The sequence below is a fragment of the Gopherus evgoodei genome, chromosome 1 (genome assembly GCF_007399415.2).
Source record: "Gopherus evgoodei ecotype Sinaloan lineage chromosome 1, rGopEvg1_v1.p, whole genome shotgun sequence".
Taxonomy (NCBI): Eukaryota; Metazoa; Chordata; order Testudines; family Testudinidae; genus Gopherus; species Gopherus evgoodei.
Genome location: NC_044322.1, coordinates 253,799,891 through 253,814,428, shown reverse-complemented (window position 1 = coordinate 253,814,428; position 14,538 = coordinate 253,799,891).

The following is a 14,538-nucleotide window of genomic DNA, read 5'->3' as shown; positions in this document are numbered from 1 at the left end:
CTACTCCTATATTCTTACCTTTGTAACTTTCTGACATATTCCCCTTTGACGTGAAAAATGACCAAATTCGGAAGCTTCTTAAAAGTTAAGTTTTTAAAAAAAGTTTGAGTAAAATCATTTTGAATGATAGGTAAGTGGGAAAATATTTTCCCAATGTATATTAATAATAAATGAAATAATAAAATAAAAATAATAATAGTAATTTAATATACGGCCAAACCAGCTGAAGCCTGAAACTTGAAATATAACAGGGGCATAATATAAAATGAGGCCCAGCACCTGGTGCGGGGGGTGGGGGGGAAGTGGAGTAACAAAAAAAATGATAAACAAGTGAAAAATGGACTGCTGAGCATGCTCAGTGGGCATCTGCTACTATTTTTAAAGACCCTAATAAAGTTCTGATCATTCTGTGATTTTGTGCCTCTCTTTTCTGGCCAGGCCAAAAGGCTCTGGCAGGATAGGAACTGCTGTTGGGACAGTAGCTTGTAAACATGTGAGTGAAAGACACATGACAAGAGTCCTCCAAAAAATTGCCTAATATTCAGGCAAGAAGGAAAACACAAGCGTGTGGAAAACAAAAAAACCCCACAGATCCTTCCACTTTAGGGGCTCTCCACAATTTTTGCTACATTCTACATTGTTCTGCACATTCTCAACTCTTCATTTTAAAAAGGTGCCATTGTTTTCCTTTCTGAAGACAGAGCCATCACAATGAAAGCGGGGCTGCGGCTGCCCTGTTAACTTTGGCTTGCAGAAAACTAACTCCAGCCAAACAACAGCACTAGCCAAGATGGGAATTTGTTCCCAGCCTCAGTCCAATACTCACACTTGGTTGGGGACATCACAGCCTAGTTAGGACCAGTCAAGTGCCAACAAGATCAAATCCAAGGAATTTGTATCTTATAAACAAACAACTAAAAATGCCCCCTAGGAAACAAAATACAAAGCAGAGTGTTAACATGATGTTAAAAATAATGAGTAGAAAGAGCCAGGAAGTGCAAGGTTCCATCCCGGGTGGTGATCTGGCCAACCTGTACCTATGGGACTGGATCCTCAGTTAATAGAGTCAATACAGCTGGGCCAATTCACACTGGCTGAGGATCTGGCCACTCAATGTAGAATTTGCTGTTCTTGTTTTTCAGCTTCACTGACCTCAATAGAACAACAACAAATTTGCACCACCTGAGGACCTGGTCAGTAGCTTGTCAATTGCGTACAATAAAACATCTCCAATGTGCAACACAGTTGAGTGAAGATACCTTTTGGTGCCTTAACCTTTTATAGGTCCTGAATCATTAATACAGTGCATTGCAACAGGAGGGATTATTTACATTTAATGGGCTTCTGTCTCCTCTTACTTATATGGTTTTACACCAGTGTAACTTCATAGACTCCAGTGGAGTTGCTGCTGGTTTACACCAGTGTCAGGAAGAGGAGAATCAAACTTAATAAATATACTGGACTTGTCTGCTTTCATGTACATTGGTTTGATATTGGTGTCACTCCACTTAGTTCCACTGAACCAGCTAATATATCCCATTGTAGACAAGATCAGAACTATGCGCATGGTGTCAGTAAACTTCGAGGGCCAGATCCTCAGGTAGTGTAAACCAGCTTAGCACTGATTTTAATGCAGCTGTGTCAGATTTACAAGAGCTGAGGATCTGGCCCATTGGGTCCTGCATTTGGCAATGTACTTTTCATCTCAAACATTGCTGCTGCTGCTGCTGCTGCTGCTTCATCCCCTTTTTTTGGTTTTGCCCTACGAAGGGCCATGTGATTCTGAAAAAAATGATATTCCCTTCCATAAGGAGACAAGCCTGGATCTGAAACTCACCCACCTGACTCTGTGCACAGAAACCTGTCCTCTGGCAAGCACCGTGAAAAGAACAACTCACCCAGCAGCTTGAGACATGTGACCAGGAAGGACACATGCAAGCGAAAACAAGGCAGGGCCAAGAGCCCTTAATAAATAGATTGTTCAGAGAGAAAACCCAGGCCATCTGTCAACTTGCCCAAGTAACAAGTGCTGGCACAATAATTAGCAGAGGGAAATATAGAAGAGATGCCAGTTAAAAATAGCAGTTTTTACTTTTCATACCGGTTTGTTATGCACCCGGTGAAAAATTCTGAACACAAGAGGATACAGTTCTCTCTCCCTGTGAATGCTGAAGTGACATTACTTCCTTTTCAAAAAGCAGTTGACACAGTCATGTCTCATCATATCATTCATTGCTCCAAGACCTTCATCCCCTGTTATAGCCAGGCCCAATGGTAAAGCTTAAAATGTGCTAGGTTGCACAGGGCTGCAGACCTGGCCAATCAAAGACAGCAAAGGTGGGTCTGGACAAGTTAGTTGCTGGTGAGAGGATAGCATATATGAGAAAACTAAGAGATATAACCAATATTCAGATTTTAAAAACAAAGCTGCTTTCGAGCTCTGCACAGAAAACCTCAGTGCTGATGTTCTCACAGGACAGCAATGACTTTCTAGCAGCGACAGAGATGTTGTAATAGCTACAACAGTATTCCGTCATTAGTGTCCTAGAAGTGACTTTCTGGCAGTGACAGAGACCGTGTAGCAATGACAGAGGCAATGTAGCAGTAACTTTCTGGCAGTGATGGAGGTGGTGTGGCAGTGACGGAGGCAGTGTGGCAGCGACATACCAGCAGTGACCCAGGCAGTGTAGCAATCTTGGAGGCGGGGTAGCAGTAATGTTCTGGCAGTGATGGAGGTGGTGAGGCAGAGACAGAGGCGGTGTAGCAGTAACGTACTGGCAGTGATGGAGGTGGTGAGGGAGTGACAGAGGTGGGGTAGCAGTAACATTCTGGCAGTGACGGAGGTGGTGAGGGAGCGACAGAGGTGGGGTAGCAGTAACGTTCTGGCAGTGATGGAGGTGGTGTGGCAGCGACGGAGGCGGGGTAGCAGTAACATTCTGGCAGTGATGGAGGTGGTGTGGCAGCGACGGAGGCGAGGTGGCAGTAACGTTCTGGCAGTGTTGGAAGTGGTGAGGCAGTGATGGAGGTGGTGTAGCAGTAACGTTCTGGCAGTGATGGAGGTGGTGTGGCAGCGACGGAGGCGAGGTGGCAGTAACGTTCTGGCAGTGATGGAGGTGGTGTGGCAGCGACGGAGGCGAGGTAGCAGTAACGTTCTGGCAGTGATGGAGGTGGTGTGGCAGCGACGGAGGCGAGGTAGCAGTAACGTTCTGGCAGTGATGGAGGTGGTGTGGCAGCGACGGAGGCGAGGTAGCGGTAACGTTCTGGCAGTGATGGAGGTGGTGTGGCAGCGACGGAGGCGGGGTAGCAGTAACGTTCTGGCAGTGATGGAGGTGGTGTGGCAGCGACGGAGGCGGGGTAGCAGTAACGTTCTGGCAGTGATGGAGGTGGTGTGGCAGCGACGGAGGCGGGGTAGCAGTAACATTCTGGCAGTGATGGAGGTGGTGAGGCAGCGACAGAGGTGGTGTAGCAGTAACGTTCTGGCAGTGATGGAGGTGGTGTGGCAGCAACAGAGGCGGTGTAGCAGTAACGTTCTGGCAGTGATGGAGGTGGTGAGGCAGCGACGGAGGCGGTGTAGCAGTAACGTGGCAGTGTTGGAGGTGGTGTGGCAGTGATGGAGGCGGTGTAGCAGTAACGTTCTGGCAGTGATGGAGGCGGTGTGGCAGTGATGGAGGCAGTGTAGCAGCGACATGCCAGCAGTGACCCAGGCAGTGTAGTAATGATGGAGGCGATGTAGCAGTAATGTTCTGGCAATGATGGAGGCAGTGTAGCAGTAATGTTCTGGCAGTCATGGAGGCGGTGTGGCAGCGATGGAGGCGATGTGGCAGTGATGGAGGCGATGTGGCAGCAACAGAGGCAGTGTAGCACTGATGTTCCAGCTGTGGTAGGGTAGCAATGACATTCCATCAGCAACATTCCAGCAATAATGAAGATGTCTGAGACAAGCAGCAATTGTCTCAACTCACAATAGTCTATTTTTGCCTAACCTTTCTGTAAGGTCCCTCCCTCTTCCTTCCAAACCAGGACTTTGGAACAAACAAAAGAGAAATGATGCGCCCGAGGGAATCCATCACAAGTTTCACACTGAGCACAGGTACATATTCAGGCAGCGCAGACATGATGAAAGAAAAAGCACTTAGTTAGGTACCTCATTGTCAAATCTCGGTGCCTTGATTTAAGGGCTCTCAGTAACATAGGAGATAACACAGTCCAAACCCTACAATGTTGTCTCAGACTAATGAAGTTCCATTGTGGATAATGGTAGACCCCGGTAGAACGTCAGTGATACCACACTAGAGGTACTGGCTGTAGGAGTGACATTCCTGTCTAGCCTGTCAGGTTCAGTAAGGCCCTTAACATTACCTGAAAGTTTATCTTTGTGCCTTTTGTTTCCTTGTTTCATTTTTCAATGGTTATCATCACTGTGAAAAGAGGGGAAGAGAATGAATATGTCTCACCTCTCAAGAGGCTGAAGGACCCATTCAGTCCAAACTATGCTCATAATGCACTAAAATAAAGAGGTACTTGGGGTTGTATTCTTAATGAACTATCCCCACATAATCAGTCAGAGTCAATATATCAGCTGGTTGCGTGTGAGCTGTGGTGGCTACCCACATACAGCTCTTAGTAGTGTGCTACATACCACACACCTGTCTGTTAGAGTGTGAATTGCAAACCTCACATATTCCCCTACCCAGGTGAATCCCAAGTACCCAAGTGTTGGGGAGTGAGCTGTGAACCCTACATATCGCAGGTAAGGTATGCTGCAAGGAGCACATATGCAGCTCTGAGGGTGCAAGTCATGAAGGGCACATGCACAGTGGTTAGGGGCTGAGCAAAACTACATCTCCAGAGGCGTTTGGCTGTGAACATCGCATGTACAGATGGGGGGGGGGGGGCACAGCCTGTGACTGATGCTGCTGCTCCTAAGAAGCCGCTTTCACTGCGAGAACATCATTGTCACTGTTGTAATGGGGCTGCTATGACACTGCTGATGGTGTCTACTGGGATATCACTGTACTGGCTGGGCTGGGCAAAGCAGGAATGTTATCATTTGAGCAGCTTCATTGCTGTGGGAATTTCACAGACGGAACATCTCTGCTTTGCTGCCTCCGTCACTGCCAGTCTGCCACTGCCAGGCCAGTTTTGCTAATCCACCGCCATCCCTGAAATGATGGAACGTTGTTGTAGCTGTTAGAATATCTTTGGCACTGCTAGAAAGTCCCGGTGTGCCAGGGAGCACAGAGCTTTTCTAGGCAGAGCTCAAAAGCAGCTTTGTTTTAAAATACAAATCTCAGATATCAACCCTAATCTCCTTGCTGAGGTGCAGGCAGGGCACAGATATGGTGACAGACATGGCTTCTCTCTGTGTGATTGTCTGTCACACGCACACAGAAATACATTTCTAAAACAAACCAAGCTATTTCCCCTACAGGCTGAGAAGGAAGCAACCCCAAGCAGCTGTTACTGCAGTTTCTGTTGCTGAATGCTCGGGAGGGCTCAAATACTCAGGTGATGGGGGCCATAGAAACACTTCAATAGGCAGAGAGAGGATTTCCTCCCAACCCCGCACTATAGGCAGAGATGAATCCCTGAGTACAGGCCAGGGACATACATGAAGATTTTGCCTCCTACTCCACGAGGTGAAGAGGATTTCATAGGCTGAAATTAGAGACACAGAGCCAGTTATATCGTCTAGTGCTCACCCCACACATCCCTTTCCCAGCCTCTCCCGAGGGAGGATTAGTCCTTACTTGTGCTTGTAAAGTGTCCAATTCAGTTTTAAATAAGGAATAGGGCTTCAACCACTTCCCTTGGGAAACTGCTCCCCAGCCTAACAGCACTCTCTGTCAGCAAACGTCTCCTTTCCCACCTCCGGCCCATTGATTCTTGCCAGAGCTTTTGCACCAACCTACAGAATTCCCATCCCGCATAGGGTAAAACCCTCTGCACTGGTCTGCAGATTGTTATTGTGCCCAGTCTGAATTGTTGCTAAGTCAAACTCTGCATGCCCCGATTCCTGGGTCCAGCTAAGATGCACTTAGCCCCAGCTCGATGTGGGGGATGCCAAAGATAGTTTTTATAGACTTATCGATTTTAAGGCCAGAAAGCACCATCAAGATCTGCTAGTCTGACCTCCTGCAAAATGCAGGCCACAAAACCTCACCCACCCACTCCTGAAATAGACCCCTAACCTCTGGCTGAGTTACTGGCATCTTCAAGTCATAGTAAAGACTTCATGTTACAGAGAATCTATCATTTACACTAGTTTAAACCTGCAAGTGACTCGTGCCCCATGCTGCAGAGAAAGGTGAACGCCTGCCCCATGGTCTCTGCCAATCTGACCCAGGGGAAAATTCCTTCCCAACCCCAAATATGGAGATCAGTCAGACCCTGAGCATGTGGGCAAGACCCATCAGGCAGACAGCTAGGAAAGAATTCTCTGTAGTAACTCAGAGCCCTCCCCATCTAGTGTCCAATTACAGACCATTGGAGATATTTGCTTCTAGCAGTCACAGAGCGACTATGACACCTTTTCACTTCCTCAGTGCTGGAGTGTAACTGATGGTAGCAATGGGGGGATATTTTTGCAAATCTTCTCTCTGTCTTCCCTTTCCAAGGCCTAGGATCGAACAGGTTCTGTCCACAAGAGGCCTTTTCCCATGTGAGGTGGTTGTGCTAATGGCTACATTACAACCATCAGCTCTTCTGGGGACTTTGACCCCTCTGCTCACAGGCCAGGCAGGGCTGGGCCTTTACCTGTAGCCACTCAGTTCAGGCAGGGGCCAGTTAAACTGAATGATTTGAAGGTGGAAATCTCTCTCACTTCTCCTGCCAGCATCCTCTGTTGCTAAAACAGAACGAGAGGCAGAAGCAGTGATTTGCATGGCCATGCAATGTGCCTGCCTGATAAACTCTCACAGGCATCTCCTGCCGTCAGGAGCCACTCTGCTCCTGGCCCCCCATCATGCCCCTTGCCTCCTCTCTCATTCACTGCGATGTTGCTGCTGAAATAAATATTCATGGAGTGGAAACCAGAGAAGAAAAATCCTGGGCGATGCTGCTGCTGCTGACACCGCTCGGCCAAGCCATGGAGAAGGAGATGCCATTCGTGCACTGGCACACTGACGGGGGGGAGACAGGGTGCATGACAACAGCGCTCTGTGTGCGTAAGCATATGTATCTGCAGGGCTTTTCTTCTAATTGCGCTGGAGTTGGAGCTGGCTTTAGTTCAGCCTCTGTGAGAATCTCCAGCTCCTTTGAGCTGCAAATGCGTCCGAGTTATTTTTAAAGGCATGTCAGCTTCTGCGTGTGCAGCAAGAGGGAGGCACAAATGAAAGCGGCAGCAGCAGTTTGGAAGGACTATGCTGGCACGGAGCCCAGGTTGTGCTAAATGCTGACTGTGAAGTGCAGGAGAGAGCTATGAAGGAGAAAGCACACTCCCTCCCGGGCTGGTCTTCTGAGTCCAGGAACCTGAGTAAGGACAGAGAACAAAGTGGCCTGGAGAGGAGGAATTGCTGCTGTGGCCCTAGGCAGAAGGCTGGGGTGTGGGACAGGCCAGGACAGTTACTGCCCGGCCTGTCCTGCCAATGCCCCTCACTAGAGTTAGGCAACATATTTTCACCAAAACTTTTTCTCTGCTAAAAATGCAGACTCGGCAACACAGCGGATGAGCCTTTCAGCCAAAAGCAGTTAAATAATAATAATAATCATCACAACGAAACATTTTGAATTTTTGATTCAAAATGACATTGGTTAGAAATCACCTTTAATTTTATTTTCAAAAGTAAAATCATTTTAAAAAAGCACAAAAGCAAAACAAAGAGTCTCATTTCAGGCAGAACAAAATGTTCAGTTCAAACCACACTTAATTTGTTTTTCGCTTTGCCAAGAATTTTGAATAGTTTTGCTTCCAATTAGATATCCGGAGAGAGCTCATTCAGACCCTGCTTACATGAGGAGTCATGATATGTAATAGGATTGTTAAGACCCATTTATGTTAACGTCACAGCTGTCAGGTAGCTACACAGCATGTACTAAACTCAACAGGGGACTCTCCAGCCATGGGCAGTTCTTGGCTCGCAGGATACCATGGATGATGGATGGAGGGTGGGTGCTTAGCAGAACTCTTGGTTTCCTTCTTCAGTTCTGGTTCCATCTTGACTCTTGTGACTAGGTCCAGCTCTTCTGCTACAGACAATCAGCTGCTTACTACGAACGGGTCATCATGGCAGATATGGTCATGTGCTTATCTACACAGATCCATGCACCAGGGAAATCTAGTCTCTGGCCTTTGTAAATCACTGGGCAGGACCCATCTGTCTGGGATGTTTTTATAAATCCTTTTTGGCTCAAGTCAGTTTCCCCTTAAACAAGGTTACTTAATATGTAACCCGTCTGCCAGGTGGTTAATGGCAGCAAAAAGGGCCAGGTTCAAAATATGTAGGGTCATTCTTGCTAAATAATTAAACTAGCTCAAGTCCCCACCCAGAAGCCTTGGAAAATTAAACATATCCTCCCTGGGTGCTCTTAGCACGTAAAACTTCCCCACTCACAAGCCCTCGAAGATTGTGCACAAACAAGGGAATCTTTATTTTGGGAAAGGGAACACAATCAAACTTGGGGAAAACATAGCAACATAATAGAAATGCAAATAAAGAGTAAAACACACACCCTGCCACCACCTTCAAAGTAACTTTGGCAGTAGTCTACCTAATTCCCTTCCCATCCACCAGTGAGAATGTTCCACATTCAGTGTTTCTTGCCTGCACCACTCCACCCACTCACAAAACACTACTCACCATTTAGGTCAGCAAACAGCAGTACTCCAAGTATCTCTTTGCAGATCTATCACTCATCTGAAGGGAGATGCTTGCTTGCTCCTGCTTGGAGATACTACCCCCAAACCCAGCTTAGTGGTTCAGCTGTATTAAAGTGCTAGGAAGGTGAGGCCTCACCAAAATCTCTACAGCTTGTCTGCACTGTTTCTCACATTAGCCTGCAGGATGAACCAAGAGCACATAGGTTCCTTAAGTATAATTCTGCTACCTGAGACACCAGCTTTTTGACACAGAGTGAGAACCCTTTTGATCATTGAACCTGTCTGGGAGCCCAGTATCCCCCAGGAATCCAAGTTCATGTACAGTTATGGTAACTCCCTGAGTATCACCAGAGGATTGTGGGAAGGTAGCACGTGCAAATGATGCTCTCTCTGGCAGCACTTTTTCCTTTTCACCAACAGGGGGAGTAGAGAGTTCTTTCCCCTTGGGAGCTTCTGGCCACAGGGCTCACAAATAGCTCCCCTTCAGTGAATTACCACAATAACAATTCCAGCCTCTCTTAGGAAAACATCTTAAGTCTCCCATCTCAACCAGAACTGCTCTTTTGGACTCGCAGACAGAGGTGGGACATATGTTCTCTTCAGGGTCCGGATCATCCCCCCCACCTACACAGAACCTGGGGAAGCAGAGGTATGTAAGCCACACAAATGTGGCTCCAAAATCGAGCAGTTGGAACACTCAGACATTACAGTATCATCCCCCCCGGGCACCGAGGCACATGCTTTGCTTCCCACTGCTGCTGGGCACTGGTGGTGCTGGCAGGCTCTGGATTTAGGGGGAGGGGCATATCACTGTCTCGAGGGTGCTGCACATCCCCATAAGGCAGGTGTGTCAGCCAAGTGCAGTCTAAGTCAGCTTGGGAGCAGGGTTCAATTGCCACCTCATTCTGCATTCCTGCAGCACCTACACGCGGAGTCTGACATCAGATCTCTGGCTCAGTGCCAGCATAACCAAAAGGGCTGGTCTGACTCAATTCACCATGTTCTTTGTACTACTTGCCCACAGTATTGTGTGAGTATGGAGGTGAGCAGCCCAGATTGTGCCTCCTCAACACAAGGCTGAGATGGAGGTGCTGCAGAGCCACCCTGGCCCAATGGAGGAGTACGGTGCTTCCTCTACCTCCTGGGGAGAAGAGCCAACATTGCACACCCCTTGGGAAGGAGCAGTGTATGCTCCTGTGCATGGCTAGCCAGCAAAAGAAGGTAGGCCATGGCCTTCCCCCTTTGGAATTGACTTGTGCCCTTGGCAACACTAGCAAGGAGCAATCCCTGTATAACTGAGCATGTAGTGTGCCTCTCAATCAGTCAAATTGCTCTTCCATTGCACATCATTCAGAGGGAAAGGAGTCACTTGGGAGCATCACTACTGATTCTGCCCACTGCTTATTTGACCCATGGTGGTGTGCAGTTACCAATTGCCATATGCAATGTCAGTATGTACGAGCACAGATCAGACACACAGCTCCACGTGGATATAATTTCAAAATCTGTCTGGAGGGCAGGACACCCATGGCAAGGAGGCTGGATCTGGCCTCCAGCCCCAGCATTTGCTACCACAGAACTAGGACTAAGATTAACACTACTACCAGCTGAGCAAAATAACAGCAGCACCCACGGTACCATCACCATAATGAAGACAGACAGGCCAGGATACTATGGTACAAACACAGGCCACAATAGACTGGCCTCCTTCACAGTGCAGAGAGCCACCCTCCTTAACTGCCAGTATGACATGCTGTGACTGGTGCTGTTGGGTCTTAAGGCCTGGTCTCAAAATAGCAGCCATTTAAATCTGATTGGAACTGGAGAGTGGGGGAAAGGCAAGAAGGGAATCTGGCTGATGTGATTTTTGAGGTTCAATAGTTTGTTAATCACCAAGGCTATGTGAAATTGGAATACCAGCTTTCCAATGCATTCATTACTTTATGTTCCTATTGGTTCATGAGGGATCATAATTTCAAATGGCCCTCGGCTCCCAGGGACAGACAAAAATATAGGCCATTTACCAGACAAACTAGGATGCATTCAGCACTCAGACAAGTGGAGCCAGTCCACTTCTGACCAGATTTCATCCTTCAAGCCTCTGATGGCTGCAAGATTGACACACAAGTGCACTAGCACCAGGAATAATTCTCTCTGCCTCTCAGTGCTATAAGGTCCACTTAGAGCCCCAATTCCCAGATTCACATCCCCAGCCTCTGAATGCTAGAGGTGTCACATACCAGTAAGATAACAACAGAGTTCACACTCCTGCCACTCCGTAGTGTAGGATCCAGTGCCAAGGAGTAAGGAATGAATTCTGAAGTGCTGTGGATGTTGTCCAAACTCACACCATCTCAGAGATGGCTCCTCAAACTCTCTCACATGGAGGCCTGGAGGAACCATATACAGTAATTTTCTCTCTCTTGGTACATATATCATTCCTCCGAATACCTTGTACATTGATATGAAATACCTCTGGCATACACAATATGCATGGCTATGATTTCACAACACACACATGTTGCACGGTGAGACCTTTCCAAACACATCTTTTAATATAGATTTCAAGTACTACAGACTACATCACAATCCTGTAATAGTCTAGCCGAAGTCTACAGCGTCTAGGTTCATGCCATACAGCTTTTGTACCTTGTAAATGTTACATATATTTTACACAATCAGTGCCATCTGTTGGAATGAATAGATGAGAATAGACTTGTGGGAGACCTTTCCACTCCTTGGGGGCTGTGCCCATTTCTTCAGAAAGCTGTAATTGTGCAGCTGTCTGCTCATCCCTAACTCTGCATGCTGCTGCTGAGAGCCGGGCTGCAATGGAATTTTTTTTTTTTTTGCAGTCCTCAGGAAAAATGAGGATTTCAGAGAAGATTTGCCCACACCTGTCTAAATAGCATCTTAGAATTAAGAGGTTTCATGGAGGTTTATTTTAACGAAGTGCCAGGGGGGAGCTGGCAGGTGCTGTGGAGCACCGAGATCAGAGAAAACTCATTAGCTTGTAGGTAAAGCTAGCACTTAGCGAGGAAGTACAGCCTGCTTGTGTGACATGCTCTGGGGAATAAGGGAGGAGGTCCCACAACTTTCACCATAGACGTGTCCTCTCCTGTGGCTCAGAGGTTCGGAGGGGCATGATCACTGGGAACAGTCCATCGAAGGAAGAGAGTTTCAGCCAAAAGCAAGTCCTAAAGATGATCACAACTACAACCAAACTCCACCAATGCCTATTTCACTGGTGCCAGAAGCTTGAAAGCAAAAAGGGTCCAAACTAGGACAAGAGCAGCATATGAGTGGTATTACCAAGATGTAGCGGGACAAGAGTAATCATTGGGGTGACACAACTCCTGGCTCTAAACTAGACAGGAAACCTACATTAGGGGGAGGTAGGGAGTAGCGCTATATGCAATATAAAAGACTATATAGATTGTTGAAAAGGAAATTCTGGATAAGGAAGTCCATCTATAAACCAGACCTGTAGAAGGTATAAATTCCAGCTTGTAAGACTACAACTGCAGAGTAAAACAGTATTGGTAAATGCTGAAAGGCACAAGATCAGGAAGGGCAATCAAAGCTTCCAGAACAGTGATAGCGAGTGACTCCAACAACCCTAAGAGAAACTGATGCAACGTGGTTTGGAGAAACAATTTTTTTAATACCATCAAAAATGATTGTTTGGAGCAGCTCATTCTGGGGCAGGCAAGAGGAGAAGCTATTTTTGAGTTACTTCTGAGTTGGACGCTGAGCAATTTCACAGGGGTGCTGAGCACATGCAACTTCCACTGGGAGTTGAGGTGCTCTCTGCAACTCTCAGAAGTGCTCAGTGCCCTTTCAGAATTGGACCCTCCACTTGGATGAGCCACTAATTAACAGAGAGTGTGGGAAGAAAGGAAACAAGGGGGTGGGCTGGGAGGAGGGGAAGTGGAATGATCACAACTGCAACTAACCTCCACAGATGCCTATTGCTCTGGCACCAGAAGCCTGAAAGCAAAAGTAAATGATCAGAAAGTGCCAAGACTAAGAAAAGAGCTGCACATGAATGGTATTTCTGGGACATGGTAGAAAGTGGAAGTGAAAGAACAGGAGAGGAGAATGAGATAGAGAAATCAAGAGAAGAAAGAGAAAGAGAGAGTTCAGATTTTGCAGTGATGAGGCCACAAAAGAGGGAGGAAGGAAAGAGGGAGAGAAGAGAATATGAGGAAAAGGAAGAGGAAGAGAAGGCAAGAGTAAAAGAGAAGAGAAGGAAGAAACAAGGAGGAAAGAAGGGAAGTGAACAAGTGATTAATTCTCACTCAATATATTTTATTAAGTGCCTGTATGCAGAAACTCACTGGCTGGCCCAGTGCTGCTGCATTTGAAATGATGTTATGTGCATTCCACATGCAATACTGCAAACCAGAGAAGTGTCACAACATGCTTGTGTTACCAGAACAAGACAAATAGAAGTGGAGATATACACATCTCCTGAGTTCTCAGGGACTTTTGTCCTTTTGAATTCCTCCTTCTACCTCAGACTTCAGAGGGTCAACATTTGTAATTACAACCCGTCAAAAGCAATTCTCATGACAAATGCTGAAATTCACTCCTGTTGAAGAGGGCCAAGAAGTATGCCCTTTGTCCAAGATTTTTGGGAATAATTAATGATGTTGGGTGCCTCCATTTGTGACTTGACGCACCTTAAAGTAGCCTGATTTCCAGAGCTTGGGTGCTCAGCACTTCCTGAAAAATAAGGTCTTAAGTTGGCCACTGAAGAATTGAGGTACTCATAATCACTAGAAACTCTTGAGAATCTTGGCCTTTATTTTGAGGACTTAAGTGGGTCTTAAGTGATGCACAGGTCCAAGTGCTGGGCCTCTGCACAGACATCATTTTCACACAAGCATAAGCAAGTTTTAGATTTATGGGACTCAAAAAAAAAACAACCACCTTGCAAACTGTGTCATAAAGGTAGGACAAGATGGAAGCCCTGACAAAGGAAGGAAGTGTAGGTGGGGTGATCCCTGGACCAAGTGTTGGGGTTACTGACTAAAAATATTGCAGGACATAAGAGCTACTCTTCCATCAGACCTTGGCATGGTTATCCAAAAAGTTCTTGGAATGTATTGGAGACAATGTTTTATTTCAGAAGGTGGAGAAAGTTACTAGGGGAGAGGCTGTTCTAGATTTGATTTTGACAAATAAGGAGGAACAAGTTGAGAATTTGAAAGTGGAAGGCAGCCTGGGTGAAAGTGATCATGAAATGGTAGAGTTCATGATTCTAAGGAATCGCAGGAGGGAAAACAGCACAAAAGAAGATAATGGATTTCAAGAATGCAGACTTCAGCAAACTCATACAGTTAGTAAGTAAGATCCCATGGGAAGCAAGCCTAAGGGGAATAATAGTTAAGAGAGTTGGCAAATTTTCAAGGATATATTAAGGGCACAAAAGCAAACTATGCCATTGCGCAGGAAAGATAGGAAGTACAGCAAGAGACCACCCTGGGTTAACCAGGAGATCTTCAATGATCAGAAACACAAAAAAAGAGTCCTACAAAAAGTGGAAACTAGGTCAAATTACAAAGGATGAATATAAACAAACAACACAAGCATTCAGGGATTAAATTAGAAAAGCAAAGGCACAAAATGAGATTAAACTAGTTAGAGACATAAAGGGTAACAAGAAAACATTCTACAAATACATTAGAAGCAAGAGGAAGACCAAGGACAAGGTA